A 22,670-nucleotide genomic window follows, 5' to 3' on the forward strand; every position below is an offset into this window, starting at 1 on the left:
CACTCGGGGAAGCACCTTCGCGAGCCGCCGCCTGGTCCCAGCCGGGCCGCGCGGCCTGACGTCACAATGCCCGCGCCGCGCCTGCGCACCTCTGCCCCGCCCCCTACCCCGCCCCTTGTCACCTTCCGCAGGTGAGACGCGCATGCGTGGGCCAGGAGGTGCTGGAAGCTCCCCCAGAGAGGCTGATGCGTTGTCTCCGTCTGCCCCCTAAAGGTAAGTAAGAAAATTAAAATACACGAGAGGGTGAACAGTGAATTTTAAAGGGTTGTACAGTGTCAGTGTTCTGAGTCCTGCGGAACTGTACACTTAAAAATTGTTAAAATAGTAAGTTTTATGTAATGCATGTCTAACCGCAATTGTTAAAAGGGCCTGAGGGGCAGAACATGCTCCCCTCTTAGATTGTTTCAGGACTCCAGCCATTGTTGTTCAACGTCAACTGATGTAAAATTTAATCTTTTTTTCTTGTTTTAAATGTTTATTTATTTATTTTGAGAGAGTGGGGGGGGAGGGGCAAAGAGAGAGGGAGACCGAGAATCCCAAGCAGACTCCACGCTGCCAGCACAGAGCCCATCGTGGAGCTCCATCTCGCCAACCGTGAGATCATGATCTGAACCGAAATTAAGATTCGGATGCCCTGAGCCACCCAGGAGCCCTTAAAATTTAATCTTTAGGGGCGCCTCGGTGGCTCGGTCGGATGAGCGTCTCACTTCGGCTCAGGTCATGATCTCAGGGTTTGTGGGTTCGCGCCCTGCATCTGGGTGTGTGCTGATAGCTCGGAGTCAGCTTCGGATTCTGTGTGTTCCTCTCTCTCGGCTCCTCCCTTGCTTGCACTCTGCCTCTCTCTCTCTCTCTCTGGAAAATAAATAAACATTATTTTTTTTAAATTTTGATCTTTAATAATTATGATATGAATTAAGCCCCTAATATAAAAAAGTAATAATATTGAAACTTACAAAACTTCTAGTGTTCTGGTTCAGGGTGTTTTGTTTTCTTGACAGTGAGTTTTTACATTCACACTTCAGCATATAGGCTTCTATCAAAGATTTTCATGGTGTGAAGGTAGATGCTTTATTTCTAGTTTCAGACAAAGTATTTCATGTCATTACTTCTTGCTACCAATGAAAGTCTGTGAATTTGGTACAGGTGAGGAAAAAACGAGTTGCACTGATGAAATTAAAAGCAAGCCTTGGGGTGCCTGGGTGGCTCAGTCGGTTAAGCGTCTGACCTTGGCTCAGGTTATGATCTCCTGGTGAGTTCGAGCCCCGGCGTCGGGCTCTGTGCTGACAGCTCAGAGCCTGGAGCTGCTTCAGATTGTGTGTTTCCCTCTCTATCTGCCCCCCCCACCACCCATGCTCCGTCTCTCTCTCAAAAATAAATAATAAAACATTAAAAAAAATTAAAAGCAAGCCTTTAGCCCTCTAAGAAAATTAGAAAGCAACAGTGTGAAAATAGATTTTTTTTTTGAAAATAGATTTAAATGCAAAATTGCTTTGCCCCAAAATGGGTTTGCAATAGTAATCATTTATAGAAGTCATTTAAAAATTTTCTACCCTGAGGGGCACCTGGGTGGCTCAGTTGGTTAAGTGTCCAACTTCAGCTCATGTCATGATCTCACAATTTGTGAGTTGGAGCCCTATGTTGGGCTCTGTGCTGACAGCTCAGAGCCTGAAGCCTGCTTCAGAATCTGTGTCGCCCTCTCTGCCCTTTCCCCATGCTCTCTCTCTCTTTCAAAAATAAATAAACATGAAAAATTATTTTTTTTTAAATTCTCTACCCTGAAATAAATTCACGTTCAAAATCATTTTTAAAAAATTTTTCATTTTACTCATCTATAATACAAAGAAGGTTAAAAATAGCTTATAAATCATTTCTAGTATTGTCTTTATGACTATTATTTAGCACTATCATTTTTCTTTAAATGTCTGCTGTGTAAAGATAGTACTTTTTTGGGGGGTGACTGGCTGGCTCAGTTAGTGGAGCATGCAATTCTTGATCTCAAGGTCATGAATTTGAGCCCCAGGTTGGGTGCAGAGATTATTTAAAAAGTAAAAATATTTTTTTTAATTGTACTTTTTGATGCTCATAATCCTATATTTACTATCCATTGTGTTTCAGGCCAAGACCATTTTAAGTAAGTATTTCAGGGTTTTTGGGTTTAGGCTAGTTTTATTATTATTAAAATAATATTTTTTAAAGTCTTTGCACAAATCTTTAGTTTCCCTTATTTTTGCAACATTATATTTTGCCACATTTATTGCTGCCATAAAAAGCTCACTTCCTTTTTTTTTTTTTTTTTTTTTTTTTGGTAAGCTATTTTTTTCTTTCAGCCCTCAGTGGATGCTATCTCTGAGGATGCAGAAAACATGGTGCTGAATTATCATCATTCAAGCTACCCTTCCCCAAAAAGCAAAATGAACACTTCTTTGCACAGTATTTAGAAAACAATTTAAAGATTTTAAAGGCTAGAGTCTTCAGTGGAAAATTTGCCGAAATTACAAAATCAATCTGACAATGTGTGAACAGGTTTGGAGATCAGCTGAATTTATTCTTAGGCCTGTAAAGATTTTCACTGGGTGGAGATTTGGCAGTCCTGTTTATTAGAAGTATGTTGAAAGACCAGATGGGCTGCAGGGATGTGAGAGATATAAATATATATATATATATGTATATCCTCCTTGGTTATTCATTTCTTTAAATGCCTTTGAGGCAAGAAGGCATTTTTAACAAGGCATCCAGTTGCCATAAGCAATGGCAAACAGAAGTAACACAAAACCACCCTGAGCAAGGTAAAAAGCCTTCTGTGATTAAACAAAATGGGAGGTCAAAGAGAACACGAAGGAACACTAACAAGATTTGAGGTTTAATGTATATCAAGGTTAACTAGTTCTAAGCTATAGAGCAGGCTGGTAAATTAGCCTAGCCTCCTGCTTTAGCATTTAACTCAGCCCCCATTTTCTGGCATCTCTGGGAAGACATTCTGCTAATTATAAGTTGAGAAACAGGCAGAATTAATTATATGTCAGTGTGGAAAGTATTTCCACAGAGGTTCCTAAAGGTTATAAAAGAAGGTAGGAGAAAAGACACTGACACAAATAGGAAAATAATTTTATTCACACTTGATCAACATGATCCAAGTGATTCACCTACAACCTTCTCTCCTGCTGTGAGTGAGCAGGCTCAGGTGAGGGAAATAGTAGGCTTTTTTCTTTCCAGCTTCACCTGATAGGAAAAGCACAGGGAGGCAGAGTTCCACATTCAGCAGCTTCTTGGAGCTCTGTGACCTGGTTCTGTACAATGAGGAGAAGGGCACCCATCCTACAGGGTATTTGTGAGAAATAAATGAGAGCAAGTGTGCATAGCATCCAGCACAGTCCTAGGCAGATAGAGGGCACCCAGAAAGTCGTAGTTATTTTCATGCTTAGGTCCCTGGAGTCCTTACAGTACAAGCCTAGTGGATCCATTAATAATCATAATTAGTGGCACCTGGCTGGTTCAGTTGGCCGACCATGCCACTCTTGACCTTGGGAGACCTGAGTTTGAGCCCACGTTGGGGACAGAGGTTATTTGCAAAAAGAGGGACGCCTGGTGGCTCAGTTGGTTAAGTGTCCAACTCTTGATTTCAGCTCAGATCATGATCTCACAGTTCATGAGTTCGAGCCCCATAATCAGAGAAAGGATTCTCTCTCCCTCTTACTCTGCCCTACCCCTACTTGTGCTCTCTTTTTCTCAAAATAAATGAACAAATTTTAAAAATAAAAAAGTTCCAATTTTGAGGTTTCAATGCAATAAAAAGTAAAGAAATGAAAAAATACAAAATACAAATACATATATATAGTTACCAAAAAAATCATTACAATGATAATGTTTAACTATGGATCACAAGCAACCCAAAAATGAAACACCTAGATTACATTGCTGGAAAAGAGGATGGACACGATGATCCAGAATGTTGGTCAGAAATAATTTATATTTCTTTGCTGACTCCCATGGAGACTTGAAAGGGTGGGATGGATTTAAGTATGAGAGCTCAGTTGCCACTGTGAGAAATGTCAAGTTTCCTATCTCTTACTGAAGGGCCCTTTCCAGGTACGCAACATTATTTCAACAGATTAAGGTCAATGTGAATCAATGACAAGGTGCTGGTATGGAGTCATTCTATTTATTTCCTTTTTTGTTTCTTTTTATTTTTTCTTTTTTTTCATTTTACTTTTTTTTTTTTTTAAGCGTTTATTCATTGGGGCGCCTGGGTGGCTCAGTCGGTTAAGCGTCCGACTTCGCTCGGGTCATGATATCATGGTTTGTGAGTTCGAGCCCCGCATTGGGCTCTGTGCTGACAGCTCAGGCTGACAGCCTGCTTCAGATTCTGTGTCTCCCCGTCTCTCTGCCTCTCCCATGCTCATGCTCTGTCTCTCTCTGTATCTCAATAATAAATAAACGTAAAAAAAAATTTTTTTAAGAGTTTATTCATCTAGAGAGAGGGGGAGAGAGAGAATCCCCAGCAGGCTCTGGGCTGTCAGCATGGAACCCTACATGGGGTTCGATCTCACCAACTGTGAGATCATGACCTGAGCCAAAATCAAGAGTTGGACACTTAATCAACTGAGCCACCCAGGTGCCCCATCCCCTACACTCATTCTTAGGTAAAAAAAAAAAAAAAAAAAAAAAAAAAAAAAGACAAAAGTGTATATAGATGTGTGTGTGCGTACATGCATGCACACAAACCTATGTGTGTATAAAAATACACATTATATGTGCATTTATACCCATATTCATGTATGTATATATGGATGGATGTATATACATATTTATTTAAGTTTACTTACTTTGAGAGAGAGGGAGAAACAGAATCCCAAGCAGACTCTTTGCCATCAGCACAGAGCCTGATGTGGGTCTCGAACTCACAAACCGGGAGATCGTGACCTGAGCTGAGATCGAAAGTCAGATGCTTAACCAACTGAGCCACCCAGGTGCCCCTATACATATTTATACATATATACATGTATGTGGGGTTTGGGGGATCTTTTATTTTTTCTTTTGTTTATTCTTTAAATAAAAGGATAAACCATACATTTGTTTTAAAGTGCTTACCTTTACCGAGAGGGAAAGGATAGGGTAAAGGGTGAAGATTAAAGCTGTACTTCCCTGAACATACCTCATTTTGTGGAATTTGAGTTTGGAACCAGGTACATATTTTATACAATTATAAAACAAAGTTAAAATTCTTTAAAAATCCCTAATACTCGAAAGCAAAATGAAATCAAGGAGCCTGTATATCCAGTTAGTGGCACAACACAGAGAGGAACCATTCCAAGAAATGTCATAGCTACAATTTGTACCAAAAAAGTAACAAACTGCTAATAAGCTCCTAAATCATTTTCAGTAATCATACTGTTGATGGTGCCGTTTGAATTGTTATTCTGAAACTGCTGTGTGTTTGGTCTGTAATGAGTAATTATACTGGTGTTATTGAGAACAAGGAATTTTTGTATGGGAGAAAGGAATTGCCCTCATAAGCTTGATGAGTTTCAATAAAAACACTGTAGTCCTGATTTTGAATCGGAGGTGTGGCACGAACTCAGGTGTCTTTATTGTAAAAATGTGAGTGTGTGTGTGTTTCCTAGCTTCACTTCCTGAAAAGGCCAAGGAATAGTGAGTGACCAACCTAGTAGCAATGAGTGTCTCTAGTCCCCAGCTTGGAGTCTCTGAATATGTTTTCGCATTAAAAGCTAGATCCCCAGTTTGGGGCAGACAGTGTACAGACGAGATGAGCCTAGGACTTCCTGTCACACCAGACATCAAGGAAGCTTTCACAGACCACTAGGGTTCTGTCAGAAAGAGTTACAAGCCAATTTAAAAAGGTTCAATGGGATAATCTAAGCACCAATAAAGGTAATAACTACAATAGTATGAAACATACCAAATACGGGCAATCTCTGAGTTCATTATGGTATTTGTATTAATTTCCTTGGGCTGCCCTAATGAATTAACACAAACAAGCTTAAAACAACAGAAGTTTATTTTCTCGCAGTTCTGGAGGCTACAAAGCCCAAAATCACGGTGCTAGGGTCCCTGGGTGGCTCAGCTGGTAGAACATGTGACTCTTGATCTCAGGGTTGTGAGTTTGAGCCCCATGCGTGGCATAGAGTTTACTTAAAAAATAAAGAGGCGCTTGAGTGACTCAGTTGAGTGTCCTACTCTTGATTTCAGCTCAGGTCACAATCCTAGAGTGGTGGGATTGAGCCCTGTGTGGGGCTCCATGCTAAGCATGGAGTCTGCTTGGGATTCTCTCTCTCTCTCTCTCTCTCTCTCTCTCTCTCTCTCTCTCCCTCTGCCCCTCTCTCCAGCTCACGTGCACACTCTCTCTCAGTCTCTCAAAGAGAAAACTAAAAATAAATAAATAAATAAAAAATAGGGGCACCTGACTGGCTCAGTCAGTGGCGCATGGGACTCTTGATCTCAGAGTTGTGAGTTTGAGCCCCACATTTGGTTTAAAGATTACTTAAAAACACAGTCTTTTAAAAAATAAAATAATAGAGGCACCTGGGTGGCTCAGTTGGTTGACTGTCCAACTCTTGATTTTGGCTCAGGTCATAATCTCACAGTTTTTGGGACTGAGCCCTGTGCGGGGCTCTGCGCTGACAGTGTGGAAGCTGCTTGGGATTCTCTCTTGCTCCCTCTTTTTCTGCCCCTCCCCTGTTTGCATGCTCTCTCTCAAAATAAATAAACTGTAAAAAAAAAAAAAAAAAAGAAAGAAAAGCAAAAAAATCACTTTTAATAAAAAATTAAAAAGTAAAATAAATAACATTAAAAATGATAGTAATTAATATTTACTTTGATAGAGAAAGTACAAGAGAGCAGGGGAGGGGGCAGAGAAAGAGTGAGAGACGGGATCCCAGGCAGGCAACGTGGGGCTTAAATTCATAGACTGTGAGATCAGGACTGGAGCCAAAACCAAGTCAGACACTTAGCCAACTGAGCCACCCAGGTGCCCCCTAAAAATGGTAATAGTTAAAAAACAAAATCAAACTGTTGTCCTGACCACACCCCCTCTGAAGGTGCCTGGGAAGAATTCTTCCTTGCTTTTCCAGCTTCTAGCGGTTGTAGCAATCCTTGGTGCCCCTCAACTTGAAGCTGCATCATTCCAATCTCTGCCTCTTTCTTCACTGGGCTGCCTTCTCTATCTGTGTGTCCTCTTGTAAGGACACCAATCATTGGACTTGGGGCCACCGTATACTTCATCTCAACTAATTCCGTGTACAAAGACCCTATTTCCAAACGAGTTCTCATTCTGAGGTTCCAGATGGACAGGAATCTTTTTGGAACACTATTCAACCCAATTCAGTACCTAATAACAATAACAAAACCAAAACCAATCTCACTGGTTAATGCTTGGAGACAAATTCATTTTTTGTGAACTAGTAAATAAAGTGAAAGAGTAGAGCATTTATCCTACTTCCTCTGTATAAACTGAACTTCAGGGTAAATACCTAAGGGTATATTTCTCTTTATTGAGGGGCCCCTGCTAATAAGTAAAACAGGAATGTTAGAATCAGAGTATCACCATATTATAGCCCTTAAAAATTAATGAATCTAACAACTAACCATTGATGAGTGTTAACATCACAAAAAGAAACCACCAGACATGTGACTCCTGAGGAAATACATTGGAAAAAAGAATGGAATCTGAATCCATTAAGCCTCTAGACCTAATTACCAGAGGAACATATTAAATGTCTGCAATGATGCAGCCAGAAAAATCAAGATTGTAACATTTACAAAAAAGATACTTAAGGGGCGCCTGGGTGGCGCAGTCGGTTAGGCGTCCGACTTCAGCCAGGTCACGATCTCGCGGTCCGTGAGTTCGAGCCCCGCGTCAGGCTCTGGGCTGATGGCTCGGAGCCTGGAGCCTGTTTCTGATTCTGTGTCTCCCTCTCTCTCTGCCCCTCCCCCGTTCATGCTCTGTCTCTCTCTGTCCCAAAAATAAATAAACGTTGAAAAAAAAAAAAAATTAAAAAAAAAAAAAAAAGATACTTAAAGAATTAAAGGGAAACTTTGAAATCTGAAAACACACTTGAGAGACTTCTATCTACAAATCCAACATATGGATTTTATTTTCAAAAAGTCAACTGTAAAAAAAAAAATTAAGAGGGGACGTTGGGAAAATTTGATAATGTTAAGGAATTATTGTTTTTTAAGGTTAATAATGGAGTTATGGTTAAATTTATTAAAAATTTATATTTTTTAAGGTTTGTTTATTTTGAAAGAAAGAGCAAGTGGGGAGGGGCAAAGACAGGGAGAGGGAGAATCCCAAGCAGGCTCCGCACTGTCAGTGCAGGGCCCAACATGGGGCTCAATCCCACGAACTGTGAGATCATGACCTGAGCTGAAACCAAGAGTCAGTTGCTTAACTGACTGAGACACCCAGGTGCCCCAAAAGTTTGTACTTTAAAAATATATAATGGGGCGCCTGGGTGGCGCAGTCGGTTAAGCGTCCGACTTCAGCCAGGTCACGACCTCGCGGTCCGTGAGTTCGAGCCCCGCGTCGGGCTCTGGGCTGATGGCTCAGAGCCTGGAGCCTGTTTCCGATTCTGTGTCTCCCTCTCTCTCTGCCCCTCCCCCGTTCATGCTCTGTCTCTCTCTGTCCCAAAAATAAATAAACGTTGAAAAAAAAAATTAAAAAAAAAATACATACTAAAATATTCACAAATGTCATGTAACTTGATTCCAAATAATGAGAGTGGGTATGGATGACCCAAAATGACCCATAAAATTGATCATTGCTAAATCAGGTGCTGTATATATGGACATGTACTCTGCTACTCTGTCTGCTTTTGCATACATTTAACATTTTCCATATTTAAAAATTATTTTTGAGATGATCCGAGAAAATTGGCCATGAGTTAGGCATATCTGATATTAAAGAATTATTGTGTTTAGTGTGCTAATATCTTTATAGCTATTTTATTAAGTCTTTCTCTTAGAGATTCAACCTAAAGTAATTACGAATAAAATCTTATGATGAAGGGAATTTGCTTTAAACTACTTCGGTGTAGGGGCACCTGGGTGGCTCAGTCGGTCGAGCACCCAACTCTTGATTTCAGCTCAGGTCGTGGTCCCAGAGTCATGGGATTTAGCCCCTTGTCCGGCTCCATGCTGGGCAAGGAGTCTGCTTAAGATTGTCTCTCTCTCTGTCTGTCTGTCTGTGTCTCTCTCCCTCTGCCCCTCAACCCACTCACTCTCTCTCTCTGAAAAAAAAAAAGAAGGAGGAGAAGGAGGAGGAGGAGGAGGAGGAGGAAAAGAAAAGAAGAAAAGTATGCCAGTGTGGAGAATGAGGAGAAGGGTGACATAAAACTAGCCTCATATTTATTATGATCGGTGTTGGGCCATAGGTGCCTAAGAGTTTGTCAGGCTCCTCTATTTTTCTGTATATTTGAAAGTATCTTTACTAAGGAGTTAAAATAAAAATAAAACCCAAAGAGGGGCGCCTGGGTGGTACAGTTGGTTAAGCGTCCGACTTCAGCCAGGTCACGATCTCGCGGTCCGTGAGTTCGAGCCCCGCGTCAGGCTCTGGGCTGATGGCTCGGAGCCTGGAGCCTGTTTCCGATTCTGTGTCTCCCTCTCTCTCTGCCCCTCCCCCGTTCATGCTCTGTCTCTCTCTGTCCCAAAAATAAATAAAAAACGTTGAAAAAAAATTAAAAAAAAAAAAAATAAAACCCAAAGACAATAAATATAATGTTTCTGTTAAACTACAAAGTGTCAAAAGTTTTCAAGTGTCTTTCATTGTTATCAGCATCAGTTAACAAAACTAATGTTCATGACAAATAGCGGACAGACAATAAATATTTTTTAAGTGAATGATCACTCCAAGGATGTGTCAGAATCAAAAGCATGACATTCAAAAATCATGGAACAGGGCGCCCGGGTGGCTCAGTCAGTTAAGCATCTGACTTTTCATTTTGGCTCAGGTCATGATCTCACAGGTGGGTTCATGGGTTCAAGCCCTGCATTGGGCTCCGTGCTGACAGTATGGAGACTGCTTGGGATTCTCATTGTCTCCCTCTCTCTGTCTCACCCCCATGCACTCTTGTGCTCTCTCTCTCTCTCAAATAAATAAACTTTCAAAAGTCATGGGTCATCTAGGTAAATCCAGATTATTCTCCTTGATGTTAACTCTCATGAAATAAACTGCAAAATTTATTTAGTGTCTGTGGAATGCTTAAAGTTTTATACAGCTTAACAAAAAGCTAAGCATAACGCAAATTGCAAATTATTTTTTAGGTATCAATATAGTGGTTCTCCATAGTCTCATTTCAAATTTTTAGTTTTGACCAAGGTAAGTGTCCCTGTGATGCCTTTTTTATGAGTACTGCTTGAAGACAAAAGAAGTCAACATTGAATAGGCTATTGATGTTTCTACCTGCATGCTAATTGAATACTCTCCCACTGTACCACTTACAGTGTGTGTCTGTGGGGCTCCCCCAGCTCCACAGGATAATGAATGTAGGAGTGGCCATCATCATTCCACAGGACCCTGCTTGCTGTCTATTGTTTGAAGTATTTTAAGCTTAGGAGTGATTTTTTTCAAGTTTATTTATTTTGAGAGAGAGAGAGAGAAAGAGAGAGAATGCAGGGGAGGGGCAGAGGGAGAGGGAGAGAGAGAATCCCAAGCAGGTTCGGCACCAGCAGTACAGAGCCCAATGTAGGGCTCGAACTCATGAACCATGAGATCATGACCTGAGCCAAAGCCAACAGTTGGACACCCCACCAGCTGAGCCACCCAGACACCCCAAGTTTGGGAGTGATTTGCTACCTAGCAAGAGATAACTCATACATCAAGGACAAAGGTTTAAAAACATGGCAGAATCCCTTCACAGGCTGGATTACCAAGGGCTAAGATTTTTCAGGAACAGAAGCTTTGAACAAAGACTCTAACGGACTGACTGACTTTGATGCTGGCCAAAGGCAAGGGGATGTCAGCAAGGGTAGTGAAAGGGGAAGTGAAAGATGTCAGTTACAGGCTTGTTCCTTGTGGAAATGGAGGCTGTGCATAGTGTCTGGCTGCATTTCCTCGCTTGCTGTATCATTGTTTAGAATCTGTGACATCTCTTTCCTCCTCCTGCTTCTCGTTATTCTATATAAGATGAGTTGGTGGTGGTTGTACTTCCGTTTGGCCCACAGATTGCAGAACTTGAGATAGGACTGAAGGCAGAGGGCACATCCCAGAGGTCCTGGAATTGGGGCCTTCGCCATACCTGGACTGGATTCTGTGTTTCTCTCCCCAAGATGGGTGAGGGTGTTCTTGGTTGAGTATGAGATTGTGATGGTTACATTATGGTGGGTGAGAGCATCTAAAAATATTTCATGTGTGGAAAGATATATGTGTGTGAGTGCCGGACAGCCAGATGGCACACGGTGCATGGGGGCAAGACCTGACAATTGTCCTGTAGGACCCACTCTTCTCTTCCTGAGGGGGAATAGATTTTTTTTTTTTTTTTTTAGCAAGGCCTGTATCTCCCAGCCCGCACACTGGCTTTGTGTGGTCATGTGACTGAGTTCTGGCAGATGGGGTGTAAGAAGTGAGGGAGTTTCCCGGGATCACCCTGAAGAGACCCTTCATTCACACTCCACCCCACCCTTGCCTCCCTGTTTCCCCATCTTCTTGGAACTCATGTGCTGGCTTGAGCTCCACCTTGGTACATGAGGAAGGAGCTGGACCTTCAGGCTTCATAGATAAGAGGAACATACCGGCCTGAATTACTCACATCTGGATTTAAAAACAAAAAATTTTTTTTAATGTTTATTTTTGAGAGAGACTGAGAACGTGAGTGGGGGAAGGTCAGAAAGAGAGGGAGACCCGGAATCTGAGCTGTCAGCACAAAGCCCAACACAGGGCTCGAACTCGCGGACCTTGAGAGATCATAACCTGAGCCGAAGTTGGACACTCAGCTGACTAAGCCACCCAGGAACCCCTGGATTTTTACATACCAGTGGCATAAACCTTGATCTTGTCTAAACTGCTGTCACTTCAGGTCTCTGTCATTCTCACTGAAACTAATCCTAATGAATACAATGGTATCTTTTCATTTTCCCTGACCAGCCACAACTTCCCTCTTTCAGGAGGACTTCCTCTAACCCATTCCTTGTGCTTCCGGTGGGCTGTGAGTCACAGGATGGACTCCCTTTTCCCCAACAGGCAGGTAGGTGACCAAACCTTACTGATGAGAATACCAGCCCGCTTGCCAGGAACTGAAGCCTGAGTGGAGCTGATGAGGGACCATAAGGCAAACTGACACCCCCCAAAATCACCACCCCCCAGTCTGACATTCCTCCCATACTCCTGGCTGCCCAAGAACAAAGGAAAGGGGAAAGCAAATGGGTAACTGACTAGAGATCAGAGTCCTGCAGGACAGGAGTCTCCATTGGCTTGCAAATCTCTTGGTAAATTACAAGAAAAGGGCAATCTTATCAATAGCCTAATCTCCAGAAATTCCCTACTATTAATGATCTCAATTTGCTAGAGGGAAAAACAACCTAAGCTTGACAATAGCTAGGCCTCCAGCAACTTTCTCCTTCACTCTTTCACTCTGGGGAGCGTTCCTTAGCATATGGAAATCCCTTTAAGAAACTTCCTCTTTAGTCCCCCAACTCCATAGTACACAACCAGTCACTCTTCACAACCCCAGTGCAGCTCTGTCTGCCCACGGTCCCTGTGCTTTAATAAAATCACCATTTTGGGGGGCGCCTGGGTGGCTCAGTTGGTTGAGCGTCCCACTTCGGCCCAGGTCATGATCCGCGGTTCACCAGTTCCAGTCCCACATCCGGCTCTGTGCTGACAGCTCAGAGCCTGCAGCCTGCTTCTGATTCTGTGTCTCCCTCTCTTTCTGCTCATCCCTCAGCTTGTACTGTGTCTCTGTCTCTCTCTCTCTCTCTCAAGTAAATAAAAACATTAAAATCAATAAATAAAAATAAAATCACCGTTTTACACCAAAGATATCTTCAAGAATTCTTTCTTGGCCATCAGCTCTGGACCCCCGTCCCTCCAAAACCCCATCAGAGCCGCACCTGCAGGCAGGTGAGCCTGATATTGTGATGTCAGTGCCCTGGGGAGAAGATCCTTGAGGTCCCCAGAGCAGCCCTGGGTCCTGTCTTTTCTGAGCCCCAGTCACTCAACTTGTCCTTAGATTCCATGAGCTCACCAGTGTTCTTCCCATTCATATCTTTGTTTTTTCTCAATCCAGAGTAGCTTTCTGCTGCCTGCACCCCAAGAACCACAGCCCATGATGTCCTCTCATCTTTCCTTTGCCTTCCCATTTTTTCACCTCTGGTTGTGCCAGTATCCCCACCCTGATGCCCCTTAGTCACTTGTTCCATAAAAATATCATCCCATAACTTCGTTGCTTAAAGCAACAACCATCATTTTACTATCCTCTCTCGCTGCCGTGGGGGTGAAGTCAGCTGCACTAAACAGGTCTCATTTGGGGGCTCTCATGTTTGCAGTCAAATGGCAGCAAGAACTGCTGTCCTCTTAAAGGCTTCCTGCATTTTCCAACACGACAATTCCTTGACGCTAACTGGGTGTCCAACAATCAACTTAGTTCTGGCACTACCTTCCTGGAGTTAGCATCAGACTCCACAGGTTTCAAGGTCTCAGTCCCATAACACAACCCCTTCTTTGGACACCAATCACAAGTCCTGGGAGCTAGTCATGATTCTGACAAGCAGCCTATAAATTCAAGGGTTCCCAGACCCCTGTTCAGGTCTGATACTTCACGAAAATGACTCACAGAACTCAGGAAGCTGCTAGGAACTTGCAGTTACTGGTTTACTATGAAGGGTACAAATGAACAACCAGATGAAGAGCCCACCAGGATACAATGGAATACCAAGGAAGGGGCGCCTGGGTGGCTCTGTTGGTTGTATTGCATCCACACGACTCCTGAAACAGAATGCTACGGGCACCAGTGACAGTCACAACAAAGTTTATTACAATGAGAGGCAAGGCCGACCGATCGGGACCAACACTCTTGATAAGAGTGCGGCCCCGAACAGCCGGGGTACAGAGTTTTTATAACCGATCACATCGTTTTATCATCACCTGGGAACAGGACAAAGAAAAGGTTCCAGATGAGTTAGAAACAGTTGCCTAATGAGGTGTTTACTTTAGACTTTCTGCCTCTAAGTTGCAACCAGTGGATCTCCTTGACCCTGCCTCTGATGCTCTTTTCTTTGAACTTTTGTTCTTAATTGGTGAAGCCTAATTTACAAGGGTATGAGGCGTAGTTTACCAGAGCAAAGCAAGGCTGTTATCTCTTAACCTTCAGTGTCAACACAAAGCTGTTATTTTTCAATCTAAGCATTAGCCCTACACTACAATTTAACCCTTACAGTTGAGCATCCAACTTCACCTCAGGTCATGAGCTCGCGGTTCATGGGTTCGAGCCCCGCGTCGGGCTCTGTGTTGACAGCTCAGAACCTGGAGCCTGCTTCCAATTCTGTGTCTCCCTCTCTGCCTCTCTCCCACTCGCATTCTCTCTCTCTCTCTCTCTCTCTCTCTCAAAAATAAACATTAAAAAAAGAAAACAATGAAATCCTGTCATTTGTGACAACGTGGGTGAACCTGGAGGACACTATGCTAAGTGAAATAAGCCAGACACGGAAGGACAAATGCTGTGTGATACCCTATAGATGAGGAATCTAAAATAGCCAAACCAGGGAGCCTGGGGGACTCCGTCAGTTAAGTGTCCAACTTTTGATTTCAGCTCAGGTCACGATCTTGCAGTTCATGGGATGGAGCCCTGCTTCAGGCTCCGTGCTGACAGCACAGAGCCTACTTGGGACTCTGTGTCTTCATCTCTGCCCCTCACCCACTTGAGCGCTCTCTCTCTCTCTCTCTCTCTCTCTCTCTCAAATAAATACATTAATTAAAAAAATATAGCCAAACTCCTAAGAGAGCAGAATGGTGGCTGCCAAGAGATGGGGAAAAGGGCAGGTGTTAGAGTACAAAATGTCAGTTGCACAAGTTGAGTAATCCTAGAGATTTATGCACAGCATAGCCTCTATATTAACAATATTGACTGTATAATTAAACATTTGCCAAGAGCGCAAGTCTTATGTTTTCTTATAACAAATAACGATAATAGCAAGTAAAGGAGGCAGGAGGTAAATTTTGGAGGTGATACATGTTTATGGCATAGATTGTGGTAATTATTAATAGTTAAAAATATATGTATAGCTTTTTGTCAATCATGCTTCAATAAACTGGTTTAAAAGAAAGAGTTGTAGGGGTGCCTGGTTGGCTCTGTAGAGCATGCAACTTTTTTTTTTTTTTTTTTTTGAGCATGCAACTCTTGATCTTAGGGTTGTGAGTTTGAGCCCCATGTTGCATGTACAGATTACTTAAAAAAAAAAAAAAAAAAAGTTGATGAGGACAAAGTCCAAGTTGAGTGAGGCAGGGTTTCCCTGCCTTCTCCTCATGGAAGCCAGGCACACCACCCAGCACTTTGACCTGTTCACTGACCCGAAGCTCCTCCAGTCTCATTATTTCAGGGTTTTCTTATGGGATCTCATTACGCAGGCACGATTAATTAAGTTACTGGCCACAAGATGGAACTCAATCTCCAGTCCTTTCTCCGGGGGTTGAGGGAAGCTGGGTGGGGGGGGGAGTGCTGAAGGGGCCAACCTTCTTCTCATCACATGATTGATGTTTCTGGCCCTCAGTCCCCACCCTGAGGCTATCTAAAGGCCCAGCCATGAGTCACCTCATTAGCATAAACTCAGATGTGGTTGAAAAGGTCTCCTTATGAGTAACAAAGGGCAACGCTATTGCTCAGGGAATTCCAATAGTTTTAAGAACTCTACACCAAAAACTGGGGACAGAGACCAAGTATATATATATTTTTTATAATTTCTTAAGTTTATTTATTTATTTTGTGTGTGAGAGAGGGAAAGTGCAGGAGGGACAGAGGGAGAGGGAGAATCCCAAGCAGGCTCCACACTTGTCAGTGCAGAGCCTGACGTGGGGTTTGAACTCACAAACTGTGAGATCGTGACCTGAGTCAAAACCAAGAGTCCAATGCTTAGCCAGCTGAGCCACCCAGGTGCCTCTAAGTATATTTATTATCATATTGCACTTGTTCAAGAATCTGGTGCTGGCCGTGGCTAGGTCCTCAGAAGAGGCTGGCAGTTGGAACACCTGTATGTGGCCTTTTCACGTGGCCTGAGCTTCCCTACACTATGATGATGGGGTTCCAAGAGCAAGCTTGCTGGCCATCCCAGACAGACCCCTGTTTCCACTTCTCCTTAGGCTGTGAGGGAAAGGAACATAGATCTCATTTCTCAGCGGGAGGAGTGTCAGTGTCACGGTGTAGGAGGGCATAGAGGATAGGAGATCTTTTGTGGTCAACTTGGAAAATACAACGTGCTACAAATATGGAAACCCAACCAATACTTGGCCTTTCAGATCCATATCTTCATCCTGCAGTCTTGTCTGCATCATCTCCTTGCCCTCACTTCTATCTTCCAAACGAAAAATGGTTTCTTTCTGTGGCAGGGCTCGTGGCCTTATTATATGGGAAGATCCTTGAGGACAGGGACCAGCTCTTCAAAATTTGTAACCAAAGAATAAATACATGAAGTAGCTTAGTGTAGTGACTGAGAGAGCAGATCCTGACATTAGTTCAAAGTGCCATTTGTGGGGCGCGTGGCTGGCTCAGTCAGTAGAGTGTGTGACTTTTGATCTTGGGGTTGTGAGTTTGAGCCCCAGATTGGGAGTAGAGATTATTTAAAAATAGAATCTTAAAAAAAAAAAGTTTCAAAATACCATTTCCCAGAAACCTGATCTTGAGCAAGTTAATAAATGTCAATATGCCTTAATTTCCTCATTTGCGAAATGGGTATTTTAGTACTACCTTACCCTTAGAGTTGTTTTGAGAATTAAATATAATACAAGAAAAACATAAAAATAATACAAGAAAGGCATATACAGTGCTTGGTAGTTAGTATGTTAGTTGGGTTTTGTTCCTGTTATTAATTATTCATTATTATTGAACGCATCCCCCTCAATACCCATAATAATAAGTGTGATGGTTAATTTTATGTGTGAACTTGACCAGGCCATAGAGTGCCCAGTTCACTGGTTAAACATTATCCTGGGTGTGTCTGCGAAGGTGTTTCCGGATGAGATTAACATTTGAAGCAGAGTGAGTAGGGCAGATGGCCCTCCCAATGTGGAAGGCTTAAATAGAACAAGAGGTGGGGTTAGGCAGAATTTCCTGTTTTTAAACTGGGAAATTGGTCTTCTGCTTTCAGATTGGAACTTACACCATCAACTCTCTTGGTCCTCAGGCCTTTAGCCTTGGCCTAGAACTACGGGCTCTCCCAGGTCCCCAGCTTATAGCAGATGGTAGGTCATTGTCAGCCTCCACAATCACATAGGCCAATTGCTCATAATAAATCTCCCTCCCACCTTTCCTCCCTTTCTGTCTTTCTCTTTCTCTCTCAACAAGAGAAACATACATATTTCTCCTGCTGGTTCTGTTTCTCTGAAAAAACGCCAACTAATACAATAAGTATTACTGCATTTTTATTTGTACCATTTATCAGTGTATCTCAAATTATATATTTAATAACAAACACGGGCCCCTGGCTGGCTCAGTCAGTGTGGCATGTGACTTTTTTTTTTTTTTTAATTATTTTTTTTAAGTTTATTTATTTTGGGAGACAGAGTGGAGGAGGGGCAGAGAGAGGGAAAGAGAGAATCCCAGGCAGGCTCCATGTTGTCAGCGAGCGCAGAGCCTAATGCGGGGCTCAAACCCATGAACCGCGAAATCGTGACCTGAGCAGAAACCAAGAGTTGGACGCTTGACCGACTGAGCCACCCAGATGCCCCTTAAGAAAAGCTTTCAACTGTACGAAGAACTGAAAGGTGGTCCTCATAAAGGTGATGTAGTGGGAAAGATGATCAATAACATCCTCGTGAAAAAAAGCCAAACAGAAGGACCTTTAGACGTTTGTGATAGTTTCTCCCAAGCAGGGGCCTCCGTAGCAGTAGCATCATCATCCATTAAACCTGAGTTGTCCTATGCAGTAGACACGTGACTTTTCAGCTTTTGAAATTTACTTCAATTTAAAGATTTTTTTTATTTATTTTTTTTTAAGTTTTTTTTTTTTTTTCAACGTTTATTTATTTTTGGGACAGAGAGAGACAGAGCATGAACGGGGGAGGGGCAGAGAGAGAGGGAGACACAGAATCAGAAGCAGGCTCCAGGCTCCAGGCTCCAGGCTCCAGGCTCCAGGCTGTTAGCACAGAGCCCGACGTGGGACTTGAACTCACGAACTGTGAGATCATGACCCAAAGTCGAACACTTAACCGACTGAGCCACCCAGGCACCCCTGAAATTTACTTTAATTTAAATGGAAAAACTGGGGCACTTGGCTGGCTCAGTCGGTAGAGCATGCTACTCTTGATCTCGGGGTCGTGAGTTTGAGCCCCATATGGCGGGTAGAGGTTCCTTAAAAAAATTAAAAACTAGTAAATAAATTTAAAAACTGATTCAGTTATTGGAAAAGTTTTAAGTATGTCTACTTTAACCTGAGTATCGGGATTCTACCTTTTGAACAGTAAATTTTACAAAATCTAAATACAGATCAGATATTTCTAATGAACACTAAAGCATCTGAATCTAAATATGATACAAGTGTAAAATACACCAGATTTCAAAAACTAGTACCAAAAAAAGACTGTCAAATATCTTCACAATTTTGGGGGCACCTGGGTGGTTCAGTCGGTTAAGCATCTGACTCTTGATTTCAGCTTAAGTCATGATCTCACTGTTTATGAGTTCAAGTCCCACATCAGGCTCTGCACTGACAATGCGGAGGAGCCTGCTTGGAATCCTCTCTCTCCCTCTCTCTCTGCCCCTCCCCCACTCACTCTCTCTGTCTCTCTCAAAATAAATAAACTTAAAAATTTTTAAATCGCCACAATTTTAATATTGATTACATATTGAAATAATATTTTAGTCCTGAGTCAAATAAAGCATGTGATTAAAATTAATTGCATTATTCCAAACTCATCAAGTTGTGTACATTAAATATGTACAGCTTTCGTCTGTCAATCGCACCTCCATAAAGTGGCTTAAAAATTAGTTGCAGCGTGGGGCGCCTGGGTGGCTCAGTCAGTTAAGCGTCTGACTTCAGCTGAGGTCATGATCTCACGGTTCCAGAGATCAATCATTGGTTTCTGAGTTCAGCTCAGAGCCTGGAGCCTGCTGTAGAATCTGTGTCTCCTCTCTTTGCCCCTCTCCCATTTGCGCATGTGCTCTTTCTCTCTCTCTCTCTCTCTCTCAAAAATAAACATTTGGGGCGTCTGGGTGGCTCAGTCAGTTGAGCGTCCAACTTCAGCTCAGGTCATGATCTCACAGTCCGTGAGTTCGAGCCCCACATCGGGCTCTGTGCTGACAGCTCAGAGCCTGGAGCCTGCTTCGGATTCTGTGTCTCCCCCTCTCTCTGCCCCTCCCCTGCTCATGCTCTGTCTCTCTGTCTCAAAAAAAAAAAAAAAAAATTAAAAAAACATTTTTTAAAAAAGGAAAAAAATTAGTTGCAGGGCACATGGCTGACTCAGTGGAGCGTGCAACTCTTAGTCTCAGGGTTATGAGTTAGAGCCCCATGTTGGTCAGGGAGCCTACTTAAAAAAAATCAAACTAAAAAAATTAGTGCTTTTGCCCTCCCCTCCCCGCTAGAGCCTAAGCACCTTCAGTTTTAAGAAGAGCTGCGTGCTCCCTCTGGTTCTGGAAACCCCGCTCATAGCCGGCAAAAATGGCCTTGGACCACAGCCTTCCAGACATAGTTGTCGTTTCAGGAGTCCTGTTCCAGCAGGCCTTCACAGGGTCCAAGATGGCATAAACAGAAAGGCCTCCTTTTGCTCTTTTTAACGTGGCCACTAGAACATTCTTATGTAATTTGTGTTATATTTTTGTCGGCCATCTCTAGGGAGATAACCTGGGGTGACACATCACACCTAGGAATCTTAGCAAACACAGGAGCAAGCAGCGACCAGCTTGGAGTCTGAAGGGGTGTGAGATAGTTTCTAAAAAATGTTTATTTATTGATTTTGAGAAACAGAGAAAGTGCAGGAGGGGCAGAGAGAGAGGAGAGAGAGAATCCTAAGGCTGACAGCTCAGAGCCTGATGCAGGGCTCAATCTCACATTAATTTTAACATCTTTCCCATGCAAATTCTGGACAGGACTGTGCCCTTCAGGCCTCTACCTGTCCTGACTTCAAGGACAAAATGGATGAATGTACAATAAGTATGAGTAAGTGCCCTTGGGTCAGAGGCACAAGCCTGTTGCCATAGGCTGCGTGGTCACTCTCGAACTGCCCAGGCCTTCCTGGTCCAGGTGAGCCTCTCGAGCTTCCTCATTTTACCTGGGAGGATCCAGAGACAGTAAGAAGAGCAAAGAAGAGAGGGACAGTATCTTCTTTAAAGTTTCAACAGTACCCATGAAAAGAACTAAAATAGCGAAATCTACATTAAGGGGGGAATGGTAGCGTCAGTGAGCCAAATCTGCATTTATCACAGCAGAAATGTAATGTTGACAGTTGATCAAGCGAGAAATAGTGGTATCAGTTTGTTCTTTGGAGATTCGGAGGAAATCACTGCAAGAAGACAAATAGAATTAAACATGGTTGCCCCTAACTGTACATTTAGTTTCGTGCCTTCTTGTTTTGGTTTTTTATGTTTATTTATTTTTTGACAGGCAGAGAGACAGAGCACGAGTGGGGGAGGGGCAAAGAGAGAGGGAGACACAGAATCCGAAGCAGGCACCAGGCTCCGAGCTGTCAGCACAGAGCCCGACACAGGGCTCAAACTCACAAACCGTGAGATCATGACCTGAGCCTAAGTCGGATGCTTAACGACTGACCCACCCAGGTGCTCCCATGCCTTCTTCTTTAGTTTGTTGTATTTCACAATTTTGGGGCAAAGCTTTTATTTTGAAGTAATCAATGTGGGGTTTGAACTTACAACCCTGAGATCAAGAGTTGCATGCTCTACCAACTGAACCAGCCAGGTACCCCGATTTCACAAATTTTTTTAAAAAATGTTTACTTATTTATTTTGAGAGAGAGAGAGAGAGAGAGAGAGAGAGCGAGCAGGAGAGAGGCAGAGAAAAAGGGAGAGAATCTGAAGCAGGCTCCGTTCTCAGCGAGGACCTGACGTGGGGCTACATCTCACAACCATGAGATCATGATGTGAGCTGAAATCAAGAGTCGAATGCTTAACCAATGGAACCACCCAGGCGCCCCTACAATTTTTTTTAAAGAAAGGGGTGGCCCCTTGGGGGCCGACTTGGGAGTGAGGAGACCCAAGGAGAGGCCGGGCTGGGGACCATGATCTTTAGTATAAGCTGGGCTGTACCAATTGTTATTTCAACAATATGCATGCATGTCTATATTTACAAAAAATTCCAATAACATAGTAATGCGTCGGTACAGCTTATTTCTCCTTGTGTTTACAGTCTTTGCTGTTCTTGTGGAACACAAAACTGAGAGCACAAGCTTCATGTCATTGTGCAGATGAGCAGAGAAGTTTGGTGACTTAGCAAATCCATAGTCCATTGGTGACAAAGCAGGGGCATTCCTGGGCTCCTATGCTAGAGTTCCTTCCCCTGCCACACTTTCGGCATAAGACGGCAGCAAGGCTAACATGATTAAGACAAGTTGTCTGTTGGAGTGCCTTGGTGACTCAGTCGGTTGAGTGTCCGGCCTTTGGCTCAGGTCATGATCTCACGGTTTGTGTGTTCGAGCCCCATGTTGGACTTTGCACTGACAGCACAGAGCCTGCTTCAGATTCTCTGTCTTCCCCCCTTCTCTCTGCCCCTCCCCTACTCTCTCTTTCTCTCTAAAATAAATAAAAGACACCCTTATTAGCAGAGATATGGAATTTATTTTAGTTGTTTTTTTTTTTTTTTTTTTTTTTTTTTTTTTTAAGTAGGCACTACACCCAGCATGGAGCCCAACACAGGGCTTGAACTCAGGACCCTGAGATCAAGACCTGCCCTGAGATCAAGAGTGGAATGCTTAATCACTGAGCCAGGCTCTCCAAGAGATATGGGTTTTAAACCAGACAGAGCTGTAGAAACAACCCTTGTTAGTTTTTTTTCCATCTACTACCTTAGCTTAGAATTCCCTACTTACTAGGGAATTATTAATTATAATTATTAATTCATTAACAATTGTCTCTGTCTAAAATGTATAAAAACTGTCTGCCCTGGTCATTTCATTTGGTCTTTATTTCAGTATTAGGCCTCCGTGCACATGCACATGTAATAAAACAATGTTTATTTGTTTTTTGTCCTGTTTACTTGTCTCATGTAAATTTAATTCTTTTTTTTTTTAATTTTTTTGAACGTTTTTTATTTATTTTTGAGACAGGGAGAGACAGAGCATGAACAGGGGAGGGTCAGAGAGAGGGAGACACAGAATCCGAAACAGGCTCCAGGCTCTGAGCTGTCAGCACAGAGCCCAACGCGGGGCTCGAACTCACGGAGTGCGAGATCATGACCTGAGCCGAAGTTGGCCGCTTAACCGACTGAGCCACCCAGGCGCCCCAATGTAAATTTAATTCTGAGTCAGCTGGAAGACCCTGAGGGGTAGAGGGAGAATTTTTTCT

General features: G+C 42.9%; 1 long non-coding RNA gene across 1 annotated transcript; it reads left to right on the forward strand.

Annotated features, from left to right (window-relative positions):
* Positions 1–114: 114 nt before the first annotated feature.
* On the forward strand, positions 115–12,203 carry LOC115504423. Its single transcript, XR_003965691.1, has 2 exons — positions 115–213; positions 12,118–12,203. It is a non-coding gene; the product is annotated as an uncharacterized LOC115504423 (long non-coding RNA).
* Positions 12,204–22,670: the final 10,467 nt, after the last annotated feature.

The sequence above is a fragment of the Lynx canadensis genome, chromosome E3, assembly GCF_007474595.2.
Source record: "Lynx canadensis isolate LIC74 chromosome E3, mLynCan4.pri.v2, whole genome shotgun sequence".
NCBI classification, from domain to species: Eukaryota; Metazoa; Chordata; class Mammalia; order Carnivora; family Felidae; genus Lynx; species Lynx canadensis.